Source organism: Meleagris gallopavo, chromosome 11, assembly GCF_000146605.3.
Source record: "Meleagris gallopavo isolate NT-WF06-2002-E0010 breed Aviagen turkey brand Nicholas breeding stock chromosome 11, Turkey_5.1, whole genome shotgun sequence".
NCBI classification, from domain to species: domain Eukaryota; kingdom Metazoa; phylum Chordata; class Aves; order Galliformes; family Phasianidae; genus Meleagris; species Meleagris gallopavo.
Window position 1 is genome coordinate 2,986,602 of NC_015021.2, and position 19,391 is coordinate 3,005,992.

The following is a 19,391-nucleotide window of genomic DNA, read 5'->3' on the forward strand; positions in this document are numbered from 1 at the left end:
TATTGGAGATGTAAGGAACCAAAGGGATTATTCCGTCACTGAATTTGCCATAGGATTCATTTTCCATTTAAGCAAGATTTCTGTTTTTGTGCACAATAAGGGGGAGTGAGAGGGAACTGATGATGATGTGTGTTTATCAGGAATGAAGGGAATAATCTTTGCAGAGGTTAGTTAAAAAAAATGAAGTCTCTGCTGAGAGGTTAGTAAACTGTTGTCCAGCTTGTGAATAGTTGTGCTTTATAAGAAGCATCTGGTATGAAAAAGGCAAAAGCTCCATTGAAAGATCCTTTGCTTTGTTCAATATGAATCCTGGAACACTTTGTGTGCAGTCTTCATTTAACAGAAACAACAGAAAAGCTCCAAATGAAGTGAACAAAAGAAACAAAGCAGCTACATAACGTCAATAATATGTAATATTGCAGATACTTATGAAATCTCTTATTTAAAAAAAAAAAACTGATTTTGTATTGCAAACTTGTGATAAAAAGGATCAGGAAAGGCTTTTTTATGTGTTCTCCCAGCAGAAATAATCAACTTAGTCCAAATTTTGAAGGCTTGTTGCAGTAGAGGATTGTAAGGTTTAGGTCTTTCACACTATAATTTTTGGCGCACCAGAGATGTCTGAAGTAACAGCTCTATTCCTAAATGGTGAAAGTCTTTGTCAATAACATATTTTTTTTTAATCAAAGATTGTATTTACTGTATCTTTTGTTTAGTCTTACAATTTACTTTTTACTGTCTTCTCCCAAAAGAGTGAGTGTATATTTGGTTTCACAGTAGGCAGTATTTGACATCAGAAAGGCAACACAGCAAACTGATGCATAAAGTAAAAAATCATCATGATTTTGAATTTTTATCTTTCTGAGAAAACATCATCCGGATGGTGTTTAATGTTACCTTAATTGAAACAGGGATCATATAATATTAATAGGAGCTATATAGCTGAGAATCAGCATTTAAAATATTTGTCTCATCAATTCCCTACCACAAATGATGCATTTGTTTTTTATCTTAGCAAAAAGAAATAGAGCATTATCCAGAAATGACAGGCAAAAGCTGCCTTCCAGTATTGTTTTTCTATTCCTGTTTGCTGAGGCTTTGGCTAAGGCATTCTAGGCACATGCCATACATGCAGTCTTTACTGAAGAAAAAAAAAAAAAAAAGTGTAATTAACACACAAGTGTGAAGCAGTATACCATGTTTAGTAACACTGTTTAACAATCATTTAATTTTGAGGGGACTATGCAGAATTTCACTTTTGGATCTGAAATTTGTGACAAAGCCAGTCTGCCCAGCTGTAGTACACAGTGCTTCCTGTAGCAATTGGCAGATTATCACCTGCAACTCAGAGGGAACTGCAGACTTCAAGAGGGAACTGTTGTATTGAATGAACTGATGAGTGATTCTAGTTTTTGTTTGGTTTTTGTTTTTTTTTTTTACTGATGTGATTTCAGGTAACTATGCTTTCAACTCCTCCCAGGGAAAGAGCATTTCCTAGTGGAACTATCCTGAGGAGATCACTCTCAAATACTTGTTAACGACCAGTTTTCCAACTATCCTCTAGGAAAAAAATCTTGCAAAATCATGCAAATTTTTGTGCCAGTGAATGTTCAGAATTTCCATGCAAAGTAATATCCAAACTGCCAATTTAGCAACCAAAATAAAAAATAGTAATGACTAAGAATATTTTAAAATGTTAACATTTATGAAATATTGACAGCTGTCTATGATACTTGAAGGAGAACAGTGTCCTTTTTGATCCCAATTATTTGGTATCCATTACTCTGTCACAGATCAGACTAAGCAGTCTGAAGTCAGTGTTTGTCATATAATCATTTTGTCTCGATTAAGGACATAGCGTTTTTGTTTTTGCTTACCATGCTAGAACGTGGATGATGATTACTGGTACTGAAGAACACCATATGCGAATCTTCATCTCTTTGGTTCAGACACTGATAATTGATTGGGTATTTGTTCTGATTCCTGCTACCCAGTTTATGCAAACAAGCTCTCCAAAGTTTGTTGAGGTTTACAAAATAAAGACTAGCAGACAAAATTTGTTGTAAATCTTATTTGGGGAGGAAAAAAAAGAGTTCAAGCTGTTTTGTGGAAGTGTCTAAATGGATCATGTAGCAAATGCCACTTAGGCAGAATATTGGCATTATATTTTGCCTATAAATTTTTTTTTGCAATATCACGTACCTTATCTAAAGAATTGGTACCAAAACTTGTTATAATTACCCATAATGTTGCTTCTCAAAGTATTAAATCCTTTTCAAATCAGTTTTCCCATTGAGTGTTTAAGAAGTGCTACCAATCTTTTAGCAACTTGACACCTTAATACTGTGGTGCTTTTCTATATATGCAGTTTTCCAACGACACTTGGGCCTTGTCAAGTATTAATTTTACATTATAAATTATAGAACATAAATTGTTCCTCTTAAACACTTTAAAAATATGTTTTCCAGAATTCTTTTGTTTCACATGCTAGTATTATAGCAGCCCTGTCAAGTGTTGTGGCATTAATATTTAAAGCAAAAAATTTGAAATAAAAAAGTACTAATTAATTCCATTGCAGTAAAGTTTTATTTATAAAAGCTATAAAAAGAATCCTGCAATCCTGTTGTTCTACTAAGGGAGCATTGCTAGAGAAATTTGCTTTATTATAATTGTAAAAATACACCTCACGAGAAGCAGATGTTTTGAGAAAGCTGAAAAAATGGAGTTAAGTTTTAATGAGAACTATTATTGTGGTTAAATAATGCATACCTCCAGCTACATAAATGTTTACTTTTAGAGATTCTAAAGCCTTATGTTCCGGTGTGGGTGCAATTAAAAAGATTTTGTTATCACCAATTTAAGTAATGCTTGAAAACAGAAAGTTTCAAGCTTCTTCCCTGAAGCAAGCAGCTATTGAATCACAATAACAATGGTTTAATCCCTACTGTACTGCGTGAGCTGCATTTTGTGGCAACAGCTTTTTGAAAAGAACTAACCTCCAACAACCTCAATTGCTGGAATCCTGAAATGAAGTGTTGTTTGTAACTGGAGAAATGCAAAGATCTAAGCATTTTGCAGAGCAACTTACACTGTTCAACTAGTAGTCTTTCATACAGTACCTTATGTTCAAAGCTTGTTTCTGGCCCTCGTTTGGATTTGCACTTCTCCCAGTCAACTCTTTTCTTTCAAGTTTTCACATGACTTAAAAGATACGCTAAACACTTAATTGCTTTACCTTAATTTTGGCAGGCATCTTAGCTTTTAACTGTGCTGTTTCTCCCTTTTCCCTGATCCCGGGAAGGGGCCATGCTCTTTGCTCAAGAGATTCACAGAAGGTATCATTTCCAGATTGTGGCTATGAAACAAGCCTGGCCTGCCACTGGTACATGCATGTCCAATGCACAGCATATGACTTCTGCTTTCTGAGACTCAGCTGTAATTGACAACCCAGGTTGTGTTTGGAAATTTCTCACATAAAGGACTAGTTTTAATTTGAGCAAAACTGCATAATTAGGGTAGATCTCCAAAAAGGCCGAAAATGTATGGAGATATCAGATAAAATAATGGATGTGTCAGGCTGTCTTAATTATTGACAAATCTACCATGGTAAATTGTAGTTCAAATTGCAGGGTCCCACACAATGAATTTTTCCCTCACACAAATCCTTGTTAGAAATGTTTTCAGTGACTTCCCTAATTACAGTTATACTCTTAAACAATAAGTTTACTGTAAGCAATACGTAAAGATGGAATGCGTGTCTGAAGTATGCTCTTTTCTTAGAGTTTGGAAGTTAGAAGCAGTATCAGAATAATGTGTTAGCATTTTCTGAAAAGCAGTACTTGCCATTATTCTCTGCTGCATCAAATGTTCTGCCATTTCCTCGAACACGGTAGAGCAGAGCAATTCAGTCTTCAGTTGCAGAAATCTCAGTGGAGAAAGACCATAAGAAAGGTCATATTTTTGTATACAATTAATCATAAGTGGGGAAAAAAAAACCTCACCTCTTAATTGTCTGGCAAAGCTGGTAATTCTTTGGGGACAATGCAGTTAATTTCTTCCATTTGTGCTTTGTATTCATATTGCTATTAATCATGAAGACCATAAAACCAATGTTCCTGAAAATCTGGTAGTTAAATAAATGCAACTGACTTATGATATACACCCTAAAAAGTCTTTGGAGAGCTAAAAATTTTGTTCTGCATAACAAGTTGTTATTACTGTTTCTGAGTATGCTGTTGAAATGAAGAAAAGAATGAGAGTGTAGTCAGGCTTTTCGAGGACCTTGAATGACATTAGATATCAATTGCTATTCCTCAGTAAGAAATGTATTTATTAAGATACATTAGAATTTGAGTCTTATTGGTGATTTGGTTAATGCTAAAGCATTATAGCTTAGTTCATGGCCATAGTTTTGGGAATTAGGTGATTCCAGGCCAGCTCATGTCAGGATGTTTGAGTTCTTATGCAGAATGAGTCTAGAGCATTCTACTGCTACTGGGATGCTACTTCAAGTAACAATTTTTTTTTTTTTTAAAGAAGCAGTGATCGTCTGTATGTTTATTGACACGTAATTTTAGTTTTCTATACCTGATTCCTAAAAATCTTAGAATAAAATCATATTCAATAATTGAATTGAATTAATACACATAACCATTTAGATTTGCTTATCACTTCATACACCTGCATTAATAATTTGTTTTGCAATGCCCTTCTCTGGATTAATTCATCAATGTAATTGCATGACTGAAAAGGTCACAAAGGTGTACTGAAGGTCTAAGCTGTATTGCAGCTCAGAACTTGAGTACAGTACGCATACAGAATCCAAATGTGTTGGATGAGACTTTCTCAGTTGAAAATCAGAAAGGAAGTGTTTTCTGCAACACGAATGAATACTTATGAAAGACCTTGGCAACGTAATTACTATGTATGCTAACTTTAGGTGTACCTGAGCATTTAAACACCATGCAGCTGTTCTTTCTTCCTGTGTAGTTCTTTTCATTCTCAAAATTAACGTTTGTATCTTATTTTAACCTTACTCAGTTTATTAATCAACTGTATTCAAGCTATAAAGCAAACACCAGTCTAATTGCCTATTTTTATATTTTGCAAACCTTGAGTGGCTGCCTACTAAAGTCAAATTATTCCACTGCAAACAAAAAAAAAGGGGGGGGAATGGCAAGTTCTCACTTCAGCTGCAGAAGGGAACAAGTTATCTCTGTAATCAGAGAAAAATTATTTTTGAACATTCATAATGACTGTCAAAGCAGTTAGTATAACTATGCAATGCTTATTCACTTCTTCATTTCATCAGACACTGATAACTTTGTGAAAACGCGAATGGGCTGGCATTCTAGTTTCATTTTCTTTGGTAGCATCAGGACTTTGAAATGAATGTGTCTAAAGAATTATTCTTCCAGTGAATTTCTCAAAGAAAGCCAACCTAATTAACAGAAGGGAAAAAAATTGTTGCTAGAAAACAGAGTGATATACAAACTTTTCTTTGTTCTTTCACCTGCTGAAACCTTTGCTGCTGGATCTTTGCAAATGCATATTCTTGGGTAGAGATGTTCCTTCAGAGACTTCCTGATTCTCACAGAGTTCCTGGCATCATCTGAGACCTGATGCCTTCAGATGTATTATAATCCCTGCTAGAACTATTCTCCACATCTCTTACTGGCCACACTTTGAGGTCTCCAGATCTTCCTCCCCTTCAAGCATACTGAGTATCTCATCAGGCAAAAAGAATTTTCAGCTCTGTTTTGACTTATCTTCCAGCTTCTTGATTAAAGAAATGTAATGTAAGCCTTTGATGAAGAAAACTGAGTTTCTCTCACCTTCTGTATAAGCTGGAGGGATTGGAGGTTTTGTGTTCGTGCTATGGAAATGTAAAATTATCAGGGGACATTTACTGGACAGATTTATCTGGTAGGAAAAAAAAAAAAAAATAGTGGAGCTCAACTGAAACAGTGAAGGAAAATGATGAGAGTTACCATTAATTTTCCCCAAGATCCTCCTGGTTAAAATATTCGTCTAGAACTGTGAGTGCCCAACTCAATCTCCTGAGAGAAGTTCCTGGCTTGAGAAATCACTTGGTTATTCCAGCCTGCTTGGGTGTAGTGGCAGGTCTTTCAGTGAAAAAGTCACATGTATTTTTAATTAGGATGGGAAGCTCTTGGCAGTGAGTGAACATCCCATGCTTCCTCTTGTGCCTCTCCAGAGCCTTGTGGCCTTAGCAGGGCCGCCTGTCCCTTGGAGAAACCCAGGTGGGTGGGCAGTGAACCTTCAGAGCTCCTGTGATGGAGGGGGGATGTGAACGTTGATCTCCGTCATCCTCAGGTCACAGAAATACTAAGTAAAAGGTGGGGAATTATTGCTCTTAGCTTAGTAAGCTGCCTTCAAGGGGCACTTTCTTTTTTGCATGACTGAAAAAGAAATGAAACAATTTACTTAAAGTGGAACCAAAAGCTTTGTTCAGCCAGGAAAGCTTTTTGCTCTGCTTATCAAAAGCGTGGAGGGTAAATGTAATTGTGATTGCTCTGCATTGCATGTATTTTGGATTGTACATTTTTCCCAGTTATTTTCAGTCCCTGCTTAAGCTTGTAGGCTGGCACAGGTCTGTACTGCAGCCTGAGACAGGGCTGGTGGGAGCCAAGCATCCTCTCTTATCTGAAGGACTGGAGGTGAGGAACTTCCTTTGAAACTAGGTCTTCTCCACCTGCTTACCCAGCACACTGCTATTAGTTCATGCAGTTTTGAGTCAGTACTTATCCTTTTCATTAAGAATGGAACTGTCTTGTGTAGCTGATGTACATGCTGTGCTTCTTTATATATATATGTTTAATAAAAAAAAAAAAAGAGCTTCTGGGGAAAGATGGTACCACTGACTTTGACTCTTTTTAATGACTTTTGTAATAGTTGCAGTTTCTTTTTGTACTTGAAAATAAATACTTTTTTTTTTCCTATTGCTATGAAGTCTTATAAATCAATAGGAAGTTTGAAAACTTTGGAGTGTTAACATAACCTTTTCCATTTTAATGCAATTTTGGTTATTGACATTAAATGTTTAACAGAAATATTTCATTTTCTCTATGCAGAAGTCAGTGGTGATGTCAGCCCTATTTTCACTGATGTGACCAGCAGCTTTCATCTGAACCTCACAGCATCAGGGCTGTGTAAATCTTGCTGTGTTGGGACTTAAGAATCTCTCTTCCTGCAGAGAGAGATATAAAGAAAGGCAATTCAAACATTTCTTCAGAATTAGTTTGATTGCAGTTTATTCCTATTTTGAATAATTAACAGTTTCTATTTAGCTGTATCATTAACAGTTGTATCATTAACAGTTTGTGCAATTTTATTATTGTCTGGGGATTTTCATGTAGGAAACAGTTTTACTAAAATTAATCAGTTTTCTTTTTATTTTGTTGGGGGTTTTTGTCACTTGAGGAAGTTTATTCCCAGCCCAAAGAGCACAACATTGTTTCTGCACAATTCCAATTAAAGCTGAAAGTAGTGGTTAGTTATGAAGAGCCTTGGGGTGCAAAGAGAAAATGTAACCTTTAAGGCATCTTTCTGTGTCAGTTTTATTTTCTCCTTTAAGAAGCAGATTTCCTAATTACAGCATTGCCTTCTAAACCTGTATAATGACAGAGTCCTTCAAGCTATGTTCTGGGGAATAAAATCCAAGCAAATATGCAGGTTTAATACGATTGAAACTTTTTAATGAAAAATGTTTATTTTTGCTGCTGTTCTATTAGAACAACAGGTAATGAGGACCGTGATGCTTTCCTAGGTGAGAAGTGGCTGTAGGTCTCTTGGTGCCCCCCACTCTTAGGAAAGGTAGGTGGGTGATGATGGGGAAAGATAATGGGTGTGTGCTGCTGTGTTTGGGAAGGGGACTGATTCCTCAGCAGACCTTGAATGCACTTTAGTTTCACCACAGCTCAGAAGTAGAAACTTTTTGAAATAGTAAACACTTTCCCAAGATTATAAAAAAAAAAAAAAAAATAGTTCTGTTACCAAGTTGTAAAGCTGCTGACAAACAGAGATAAGTTGTTAATTCATGGCACTGCGGGACTGTAGGTGGGTCAACACAAGTACATACTTCTGGCTGTTTTGATGTATTTGGCAAAAAAACTAACGTAGCAGCTGCACGTACCATGCTGAGCTGGACTGTAACTCATAACACTACTTATTTCTTTCCACCATCTTGCTGGTTTGACATTGGCAATATGAGAATATTTATTCCTGTCCAAATGTAGTTCTGAGGGGACACGGTTGAAGTTACATCAATTGTATGCGAATGTAGCTGGTGAGGTGGTTCATGTTTTCTTTTAACTGAGCTAGTAGTGCCCAGCAGGAACGGGTTGAAAGCACTCAGAGTTGTGTTTTAAGAATAAGAAACGAGTAGCAATATTGTCTCTAGAGAGCTTCATGGAAAATAAAGGTATTAATTTTGAAATACAGAAAGTGGCAGTTTATTAATATAGTATAATAATTTCTTACTGAACTTTTTGTGACCTTTATGGAAAAGAAAGGTTGTTTTATCATAAAACACTAGAAGAGTACTTGAGAATATGTGGCTTAAAATAAGTTTTAGCTGTAGGGAACTGAAGAAGAGAAAGTATCAAGATACCGTTTTTGTTTAAGAGATGGAGAAAGGAAAAGATTATTTGGAAAACAAAAACAAAAAGTCAAAGAAATAAACAACCAACCACCCACAAATAGAAGTTATTTAACTTGCCCATTTTATGAAAGTAGTGTTTATGCAACTATACAACATAGATTGCTTCCTTTACTGTTGAATTTTAGTTTTCCTACTGAAAACATGGAGGATTCAAAGAGAATACACAAAATTGCTGGAGTAGGAAAAGAAAATAATCAAGACCAAATAGAATATTTTTTATGTATTAGAAGGTTTTGTTTGATCTGTTTTCTTATATTTCAGGTTTTACTTTTAGGGGGAAATTACTCTCTGCACCCCTACTCATTCCATCTTCTCTGTATATGGGCTGTATCCAAAATACAGTTTAGCTAGGAAATAATTAACAGACAGTAATATGGGTCATGCTTTGATGGGAGAGTGCTTTCATTTGACCTAAGATAATACAGAGGTTTGGATGTAGTTGATAGTTATCCAGACTGTCTGGTAATAACAATGATGCTGACAAGTCCTGGCACTACATTATTTGAGATGGGGTGAGATAGCAGCATGAGTGAATATGGCTGGAATGTGTAGATGACACTGTATTAATCAAACTGAAGTTTAGTGGTCTTGAGTTGGTCACTGAAAATTTAACTGTCTTCAAACAAGCAAACAAAAAACCCATGACTTATTCATACTGAAACCCACACATTTTACCTTTATAGGGAGTCACAATTCAGTTATGGCATTCTTCATTGCAAAAAATGCTATTTCAGACATCATAAGTGTCATTTCCCTTTGAGCCAGACTGCAGATGAAGAAGCACCAATGCCTGTTCACAAGCTGATACAGAGTTAACATGGTCAATTTTATTATGTTACAGTACATAAAATGTTGTCAGTTTATAACTGGTCATAATGCTGGTAAATATATTTTGTGGAATACTTACCTGTGATGTGCAGATAAAGGCAGCAGCAGAATTCTGTTTTATTTTGGTTTACTTTATTTTGAAATTTTAATATGATTTAGAATGTTTGACCATTAAGAACCAACAACTCTGCTTAGATCTCAGTTACATTTATGTAAACTACAGGTTTTTTTTTTTACTGTCTTTGGTAAAGTTGTTCCACTGTTATAGAACAACTTGCCAATTGTAGCTATGCTTTATGGCACTACAGAGATGTAAAATCAGAGCCAGAGAAATAAATGTTCAACTCTTTCTGGAAATTGTTACTTGTTTTTTATCCTGCTTTTAAAAACAAACCAAACTATACAAGGTATTTATATTTTCACTACACTTCTACATCCCAGAATAACAGAAGTCTTCTGATAAAAACTAATTCTTAAGTTTACCTTAGGCCATTTGTTATAATAGCATTGAAGTAGAGGAGTCAGTGGCTGGAGAGGGCTGAGTTCGTAAATTTTGAGTTCCTTAACTGGTTGTTCTGTTTTAAAATATCACAAACCTTGTGATCCTCCATTAATTATTTCTTGACATCTTTTATTGTGTATGTTAGCACAATGAAATACGAGACTATGAAATTCTAAGTATGAGAAGTCCCATGAGCCCAATTTTTATTTTTCTTTTATTTTTGTTTAAATAGTTCAGAAAGGTTGTAAATTAAAATTGCTGAATGCTAACTTTCAGCACTGTGAGGGCACCCAATGGCTCCCAATGGCTCCAAAGCTGCATAAGTCCCACAAGACTTTCCAGGCTCTGAGGATTTTTTTCAGTAACTGCCACGGAGGGCCAGGACTGGGTTGTGAAGCTGCTTTTTAACTCTCCTTCCAAGCAAACATAAGGATGGAGAATAGGAGAAAAAGAGAACTGTTGTTAGCAATATTTTACTGTTCTATTACAGATGTTTTTCCACAGTGTATCTTCTTAGCTTGCTTTTAGAGATCCTTTGGACTGGAGAAAAGAAAATCTTTTTCATAGTGTTGGTATGATTTGTCCCTGGTGACTTCTGAAGGTACAGGTACAGAATGGCAAATAGCAGACCTGCCTTACTGTGGATCTCTGGCTGGGACTGCGTTGTGAGGCAAATGCCTTGCAAATCCTCCTTTGTGTTAGTAGGACGTTGTCAATACAAAGTTTCAGAATTACCATACCGAAAATCATATAGTTTGCAATCTCTAGATGCTGCATTATAATTACTGAGTTTTGTTGTTTCATGCCCTTAAGAAGTTAAACCTGTGGTGTGGATTTTTATAGTCTGCATGATGATTTTGGGAAGCTGTTGACTCAGTATGCCAGAATAGGTTCAGCTTTAGTATCAGGCGCTAATGGTCATGGTTCTGGAAGCCTCCACTGTTTTCTTGTTGCAAGTGAGCTGTTCTGGCTGAGTAATGCTGTAGCTAAGCTGAGGAAAAAAAAATAATGTAATACCAATTCTTTTGATTCTTCTCTCACAATGCACAGTAATGTAGTAGTACATTAGATGTGATGCTCGCAATTCCAGTTTTTTTTGAATATATAGGGTTTATTTTTCTTCTCTCTCTTTGCTTCTTGCTCAGAGTACAACCCCAGAATGATCTGTCTTGGGGAAGAATCTTGCTGTTCTTTCTCTTCTTGCTGAAAACTGCCTGTACCAGAACTGTGAGCCACCAATTTGCCTGGATACTAAGCAGAGCTGATTTTCAGACACCCAGATTTCCTAAAGGGAGAAACAGGGGTCAGTATGGTGATGTATTGAGGATATTAGAAGCAATAAAAAACAGTGCAGTTCTAATCTCAGCTAAGCTGCATCTGTGCTACAAGCAAGAGCACATCATTTTCCTTTCAAATAAGTACTGCATTTTACTATCTCTTTTCTATATGTCTACCCACTCAGTTTCATCAGAACATGATTCAGAATATATCAAAAAGACATATATAATATACTATGATTATTATAATAATATATATTATAAATAAATATGTAATTAATTCATGAATTGAACCACATCCTGAATATGTGTAATGCCCCAGGCTCTGTCTTATTCAGCACTGCTATAAGCAGGTGGATTTTGTGAAATCAGGAATATACATCTGAGTGCCGTTATGTTTTATCACAGTGGCGGACCACAAAATGTAGAAATAAATCTTTGCTAATGGCAGAGCAGGACACAACCAGGACATAAAGCTTTGGCATTATTAAGAGCCCTTAAATATGAACTTGAGTGCTGCTTTTTTGATTTGCATGCTAGCAGAAGCTTCTGCCTTGTTACTTCAACTAACAGTTATTTTCTTTAAAAACCTCATGGATATATTCTTGCTGTGATGATGGTTTCTCAGATCTGAGTGCTAACAGGGTCTCTGTACTGATAAACACACTGTGAAGATATGCCTGTTTTAAGTCTTATCACCAGTTTTGCCTTTTTATGTGTGGCTGGGATTTATGGGAATGCTTGCATTACACTTTTGATTCAGTTTTGGTTTCTCTTCTGAAAAAAAAAAAGTAAAAACGTAACTATGCAGATTTTTCTCATGAGTTGTGGAAGTTGTTGTCTGTCGGAGGAATGGTAGAAGAAAAACGGGCAAACAATGTAAATCTGCAAGCATTTTACCTTTTGCAAAGGGAATTTGCTTGCAGTCCAAACTTGAAGATATTACCTGCATCAGGATGTTGATTTAAAAACAGCACTGATTTCAGTTCAGTATTTTTGCAGGGAAGAGATTGGGAATAATGGCTGTAGAAGAGCGTGGATTAAATGTGGTATGAATATAAATCCTAGTCAATGGTGATGCAAGGACAAACATCTGCTTTAGGTGGCCAAGTGCCAATAAGGCTGACAATTTGAAAGGTTTTGCTAGATTTAGTAGAACTCGTACATTTTTTTTTAAATAGGAGGCACTACTTTCCAAGCAGCCCTCATAATTTGAATATCGTTGCATTAGCCTTGTAGTTACATGTTTTGCAGAACTCAGTAGAAGACACCCTCTCTAAATAATTAAATAAATATACCAAAAAATAACCAAACCATCAAGAAAACCTCAAAAGTACCAATCAGTCTTTGTAAATGTGTACAATATGTGCTGATTGGCAAGTAATGCCTCTGCAGTTAACCCCACTGAGTTGAGGGAATTATAGTTACTACTATTTATTGGTTTCTGTGTTGCTTGTAGTGAAAAAATGACTGCAGTATATCTATCTGCACTTGTTGCTTTCCTGGCTCTGTTGTGCTTTTTTCCAGTTCTCTTTCCTTCCTTTGAGAAAGTCACAGAATTTTTCAAAAAGAGCTGCCAGTTCAACACTAACATTGCAGTAACACTTCTATTAGTCGTCTCACATCCAACATCATCTCTGTCACCAGAAGGAAGAAAAAGGTTATGTCATTGAAAGATAATAAAATATTAGCTTGCTTTCTTCAGTAATCAGTTATGCATAGAGAAAGATGTAAGCAAGCAAAAATATACATTTTTAAGCACACTTTTAAAGGTTTGGAATTCGGGCATCTTCATGAAACAATACAATGAAGACTTTTCTTTACATGATCTGAAGAAACTCAGTGATTCTCACAAACCTGTGTTGGTTCTTCAGAAATGTTCCTTTAAACACAGCTACACTTCTTAGTGTAGCTTTTTTTTTTTTCCGCCAGACACATTTCTACACTTCCTGTGTAATGATGCAATAAATTCACCCTGGAGCTTGTTACAGTTAATAACCTGTAAAGGGCAAAGGTATTTGGACAATGCACATTAAATTAGACCTGTATCAATTACAAATTGGTACGTTATTCCTTTTTTTTCCCATCAAAGAAATATAATTTTATAGCAAAAAAGATACATTTTTTACATGCTTAATTTTTACAGCCAGTGATGACTTGGTGAATAAATAATGTGCCTTGTTCAGAAGACAAGCATCCACTCTGAACAATTATCAAAGACATTAAGAGACAATGCTAATGTATTTCATGCTTCAAAAGCTACAGCTGCCAATGCTTCATAGCAATCAATAAACATTTTTTTTTGTTTTTGGTTGCTATTTTTCATATATTAGCAACACAGTTGGGATAATGACTATGACCCTGACTGCCTCCACTCTTTTAGGTATATTTACTGGTTATATTGATTTCCTTAATGTTCTTTTGTGGCTATTTCGTAAGAAGGTACAATTTCAGAAGATAAACAACATCTTATTTTCATTTCTGTGTAGAGTGCTTTTCTATATTTTTTTTCAGGCAATTTAACACTTTCTTTGTGTTTGAGTAGAATTACATTTTTTTTTACTATTGTAATCCATAAACTAGAAAGGTGAACAATAGAACTGAAATAGATAATGGCTTTGTTTTTCATAGCCTGTCAAGTCATTCTTCAGTTCTTTAATAAGCTAAGTCTGGTGATCACAATGCAAGCCCTACTGTAAAGTGCACTGTAAAAGAGACCTGTCTCCATTTATTGGAACAAATGTTTCCATGGTTGAGGTCAGAGAGGTCTTTTGTAAATTCATGCATATAGAGTGAATTATTTCAAAACGTGTAAAAGCAGAGATGCTGGGGTTTTCCAGGTCAAGGTTTATATTACAGGCAGACTCATTTGTATTAAAGGAATTTGCATTATGTTCTACCTTCATTTAAAAGACTTAAGTTTCCAATCCTATCTCTCTCTTGACCTTCACCCAGAATAGACTGTAATAAAAACTATTTTTAAAAGTGACAGACAGGATGCACAGGCACTGCAGCTATAACAATGTGATATTACCTGTGGATTTATGAGTAGGGGGATGTTGCTGCTTTGCTTGTAGCAATGAATCTATCCTGTGTTAGTAAGCAGTATTGTTCCTGCCCAACTGATGCTTGGACAATGCCCTTTTCATGCTCTCGGACAATAAGCTTAGCTATCTCAGAGTAAAAATGGAAAGTATAATGTGCCTCTCCCTCTATTTTTTCTTTTTTTTTTTTTTTCTTTTTCCTAAGTTACTGCATCTAAAATTCACTTCAAAATGAAAACTCTTCTCAGAAAGGGTGCTCTCACCTTATGTGGTTGAAGAAAGCAGCTGAGGCCTCATAAGTCTCTCACCATTCATCTCTTATTCAGATAAGCAAGGAATAATAGACTGAATAAATATTTCATCTCAGATGGAAAAGGCTGCACGAAGCTGCCTTCCTGCTTATTTTCTGTGAAATTTGGGCTGTAAGGGGCCCTAATATCTTACGAACGGAGAAAGAGGGAAGGGAAGATGACCAGGATGAGACAGTGTAATACGTCCCTTACTGGCTTTATGTTCTTTGAAATAAAGAAATGATAAATGAGGAAAAATTGCATGAAGAGAAATTAAAAGTCTGTTTGGAGTTAGAAATTTTGCTGCTAAGATTATGCACTGAAATGCACTGTTATTTATGGTATTATATTCTACCTTGATTTTGTGGTTATTGCTGTAGCAGTTGTGGGTACAACATTTGCAAATTTAAAAAAAAATACTTTACAGCTATTTTAACACTTGGCATTTTGCAAGATCAGTAAAAATTTTAATACAAGTTTTTTAAATTGAGCCTATTATATTGATATGTGACTAAAATATTTTTTTATGCAGAAGAGAGGAAAAAAGACAACTTAATGCTAGAAGTATTGCAGTATTAAAATAGTGGAGTCATTTTCATTTGCCCAAAATCAGGCTCTCACTCATGAGAGCTACAAAGAGCTTATAGTTTGCAACCGTAGTAAAGAATGCACCTTTTAGGAGGGTAGCTTTGCTATTAGGCAGCTATTTGTGATTTAAAGCTGTCTCTGTATGTATTTGTAGTTACTTACCCATGAAAAATAATAATTAGGAAAAAAAAATGTCCAGGCAGGACCAAGGTCGAATACTCACTTTCAACTTTAAAGTCCGCCAATGGTTTGCTTGTTGAAATACCATAATTGTATTTTGGGAATGTCTGTTGGATATGCGTACAGAGCTGTGTTCAGAAGATTTGACTCCATTTGCCTGGTTCCTTAAGTATTAAGTTAATAATATTTTCCAGAAAAATAACTGAATTTTCTTTTACCCAGCAGTCAGTGAATAATTTATTGCCAATTTACTACAGCTTTGCTGTCTGTGACGGCTGGTGAGTGATGCATCAGCTGTGCTCACACTTAGGAAATGTGAAATGTATCTTGTGCTTTGAGAAATGAGGAATTATGTCTGGGTGTTACTTATATAAAACAAGCCCATGTTAAAAGGTAGTGGACATAAAATCTCCTCAGCAGCTGTATTGAACTGATTAGCTACAATTGAAAAATAGGGACAGGGGGCATAGAAACTGACAACAGATTTGGTTTAATGTAAAGCTAATGAAAATAGAAGAGTTCTTGACTCCCATTTCACAGCTGTCTTGAAGGTCATGTTTCTATAGAGATGAGGTATGTAAACAACAGCATCTATTAATCTTCATAAAGAGTCAGGGCAAGTGGAATGAAACAATGGAAGTTTCTAAATATTCTCCTAATACCTGAGTTTGTGTTTCCCCTCAATGCTTACGATGGAGGAAAAAAAAAGTTAATTTTGTAGAATCAGCTGCTCACAGGTAAACAGACTGAAAAGACTAGCTGCAAGGATTTCAAAGCATGTATTGATTTTTTATTTATTAAAAAGGGGGGGGTAAAGCTAGTAGTATTCTCTTAGAGACTGTGGAATTATGCCTGTGTGCAGAGCCACTAGCATCAAGTTGAAGCCAAATAATTTTTCTGTTTTTCTATTTTTGAATTATGAGTTTCTGACAGATGCATTTCTCAGAACTAGACTTGAATGACAACATTTTAAAATCTGCCAACATCCATTCAATTCCTCAGTTTCCTTTGTTAGTCTTAACTCTTTAGAAACAGATGAGAAATCTGGAGTGCCAAGAGGTTTGGAGCTTTGGAGTTGAGTTCACCATCCCTCTTAGGCCCATTAATTCCAATTTGCAGAGTAAAAGCTTTTTTGTTTATCTGGACATCAATAAAGAGTGAATGGGTCTGCAAGGGATCGTAAATTGATTGTAGAGAACAGTATTTGATCTGGATCTCTCTGTCATATCCTATATGGTATCTTGGAACAGGAAAAAGATATAAGACATTCTCTGCTGGTAAATTGTGGGTAGAATCATGGAAAACATAACACATTTGTCTTGGAAATATGTGTACACATAAGAGTGGTTGCTGTGACCTGAGCAAAGGCTATTTTCACCTGTGTGTCGGTAAGGCTTTTAGCAGCAGTGGTACTTATTTTTGACATGACTTCAAGAAAAAGATGGATCAAGGACAACAGGACAGATGCAGGCATAATCTTAAATCTGATAAATATTTGTAAGAAGGTTAAAGAAGATGCAGGACAAATCATGTTTTTCTAAGTACCAGAAAAGAAGTACCAGAAACATTCCTCCTTACTCCCTACCTAAGAAAAGCCTAAGAAAGTCAAACTCAAATGCACAAATGCATAGGGTGGCACAGTAATTCATGATGTTAAATTACATCAGTCAAGAAGCTGTGTATGGTGCAGAACATAGTAACAAGTTGTGAAGGCTTAGGGCACAAAACTGGACTATTTTGCACTTTGAAATGGTTTGTTGTGCCACTTGGGTTGTCTGTATTGTAGTTTGGATTGTTTGGGTTGGAAGAAAAAGGCAATTTTCTATCAAAAATGGTGATCACTGCTGCGTGGACAGTCAAGTGTGGGTTAGCCATCATCCTTATATTAAGAAACAAGTTGGAAAAACGTGTTAGAAATGTTTCAGTATCTGATGTGTTTTAAGTGGGGAGATGGTCTAGATAATCTCTTTAGATGCTTTATCACTTTCCTGTGATTTATAAGCTCAAGATATTTTTTCAGAGTCCGTTAAGCCTAAGGTTACTCATACTGACACCAGTGTTGTGATCACGGCATAGCTGGCTTGCAATTTATCCCAGAGGCCTGTACATTTATTTTTATAGTTCAGTAGTGACTGAGTGCAGAGTGAGTTTAAAGCAGGGAGGAATATTTGATAGTATTTGGAGTAGCACTTCTAGCCTTTTTCTTTATATTTTAGTTTGTTTTTTGAATTTTACTGAAAATGTGTTACTTCTTCACCAAAGCATTGGTACAATTCCTTGTTCTTTATTCTTCTTTGTACTTGCCTTTTACATTTGGCAGGTTGTTTCTTTCTCTAGTTGGAAGAAATAGAATGAAGTGAAAAGATAACCAAAAAGGAAGTGAAAAAAGATAGGATAAAAGTAATAGATCAACTGTGAGTGGGGGAGGGGATTAAAAAGACCCTTGCTCATCTAGTAAAAGTAAAGCCATTCAGAATAAATGTAACAGAGGGCAGACAACAAAGACAGGCAGTCAAATATAGGAGATCCAATCTGTAATTTCTGTCTGATTTTTCACACTCTCCTTTCTTTCATATGGTGACATTGAAGCAATATGTGCTTTAAAAAAAAAAAAAAAACTACACATCTTGTAGAGCCCTGCAGTTCTGTGTACCTAATGATAAATGCACTTTTATCTAAAATGCACAAAGGGCCGTACTGAACTGTCGTCTTCCAGTCTCTCTAAGTATATAGCTGCCTTGCCTTCAGAGCACAGCTGGGGTTGAGATGCTTTTTGGACCTTGATTTCTTTTGTTTTGTAGGAAATGGCTGCTTTCTCTTCCTGGGTGTTGCTGGGCTGGCCACGGTGGTGGTGAAGGCAGAATCTGAACATTTGCCTGCAAGATGTGCAGGAGATGTTTTTTGATCCCACTTTCCGGTAGCTGCGGAGGTATCAGTGCAAGGAAAAAAGATGCATGCTATCCTAGCTGCCATTTGGTATTCATGGGGAACTTGGCCTTGATTTTACTCCTCTCTTAAAACCAGTCTGATAAGAGAGCAAACCATGAGGTCAGGGTTACTGTGCTGATGTTTCTGTTCCAAGATTTACAGGTCACTAAGAAGTGGATTTCTGGAGGAGATGCTCCTCCTTCCTGTCCGAGATAGGATTTTTATTTGAGGATGGGGAAGGAGTGTTAATTTTCCTTTATCATTGTGTGTTTTCAGATAATAAGCCCCAAATGTAACAATTATCCATTTGCTTTGCTCTTCCTTTAAATTATCTCTGCATTGATGAGATGGAAGGAGAAGAAACTTGTTCTTACAAACTTCTATTTAAAAAAACAAACAAACAAAACAAACCCTATAAGAACAAAAGGCCACATGCAACAACCAAGTTCCTACAACGAAGAAAAGATGTCTCATTCCTTTTGCTATTAATGTTTAAATCTATGAGCAATCCTTCCAGTATTTTTAAGTAGCTTTGACACAACCAGAAGTGTAAAGACACGCACACAAACAAAAAAATGACTGCTGTGCTACAGGAGCACAAGGATACTGCCTCCTAGGACTGCTCAGCTGGGGACAACATAGATCTAAAGATCTTTCAGAAACTGTCATTCTAAGAAGCAGAAGTCAAACTAGAGGGTTTTTTGTTCTTATATTTCCAAATAGAACTTAAAATGGTCACAAACCTTTATTTTCTCGATATTTTTTACTATCACTGTTATTTGTAATTATTATGCAATTTAATTTGTATGAGATTTTACATATTTTATAATTATTCAATTACAGAATAGAATGGTATTATATTTTATCTTAGTAGCTTGCTTCTGATCCTCTTTAGAATCTATTGCTCAGTTCTTTTTTCTTTTCTGTATTTCTCATTGCAAATGGAAAACTAAAATGAGACAAAATACCACTCCTTTCCCATGTTACCCTACCAATTTTCTCTTTTAAGTTGCAAATAACAGCTTGCAGGAAAGGAAGAAGTTAGAGAGCAGAAAGGGATTTCTTTAATTG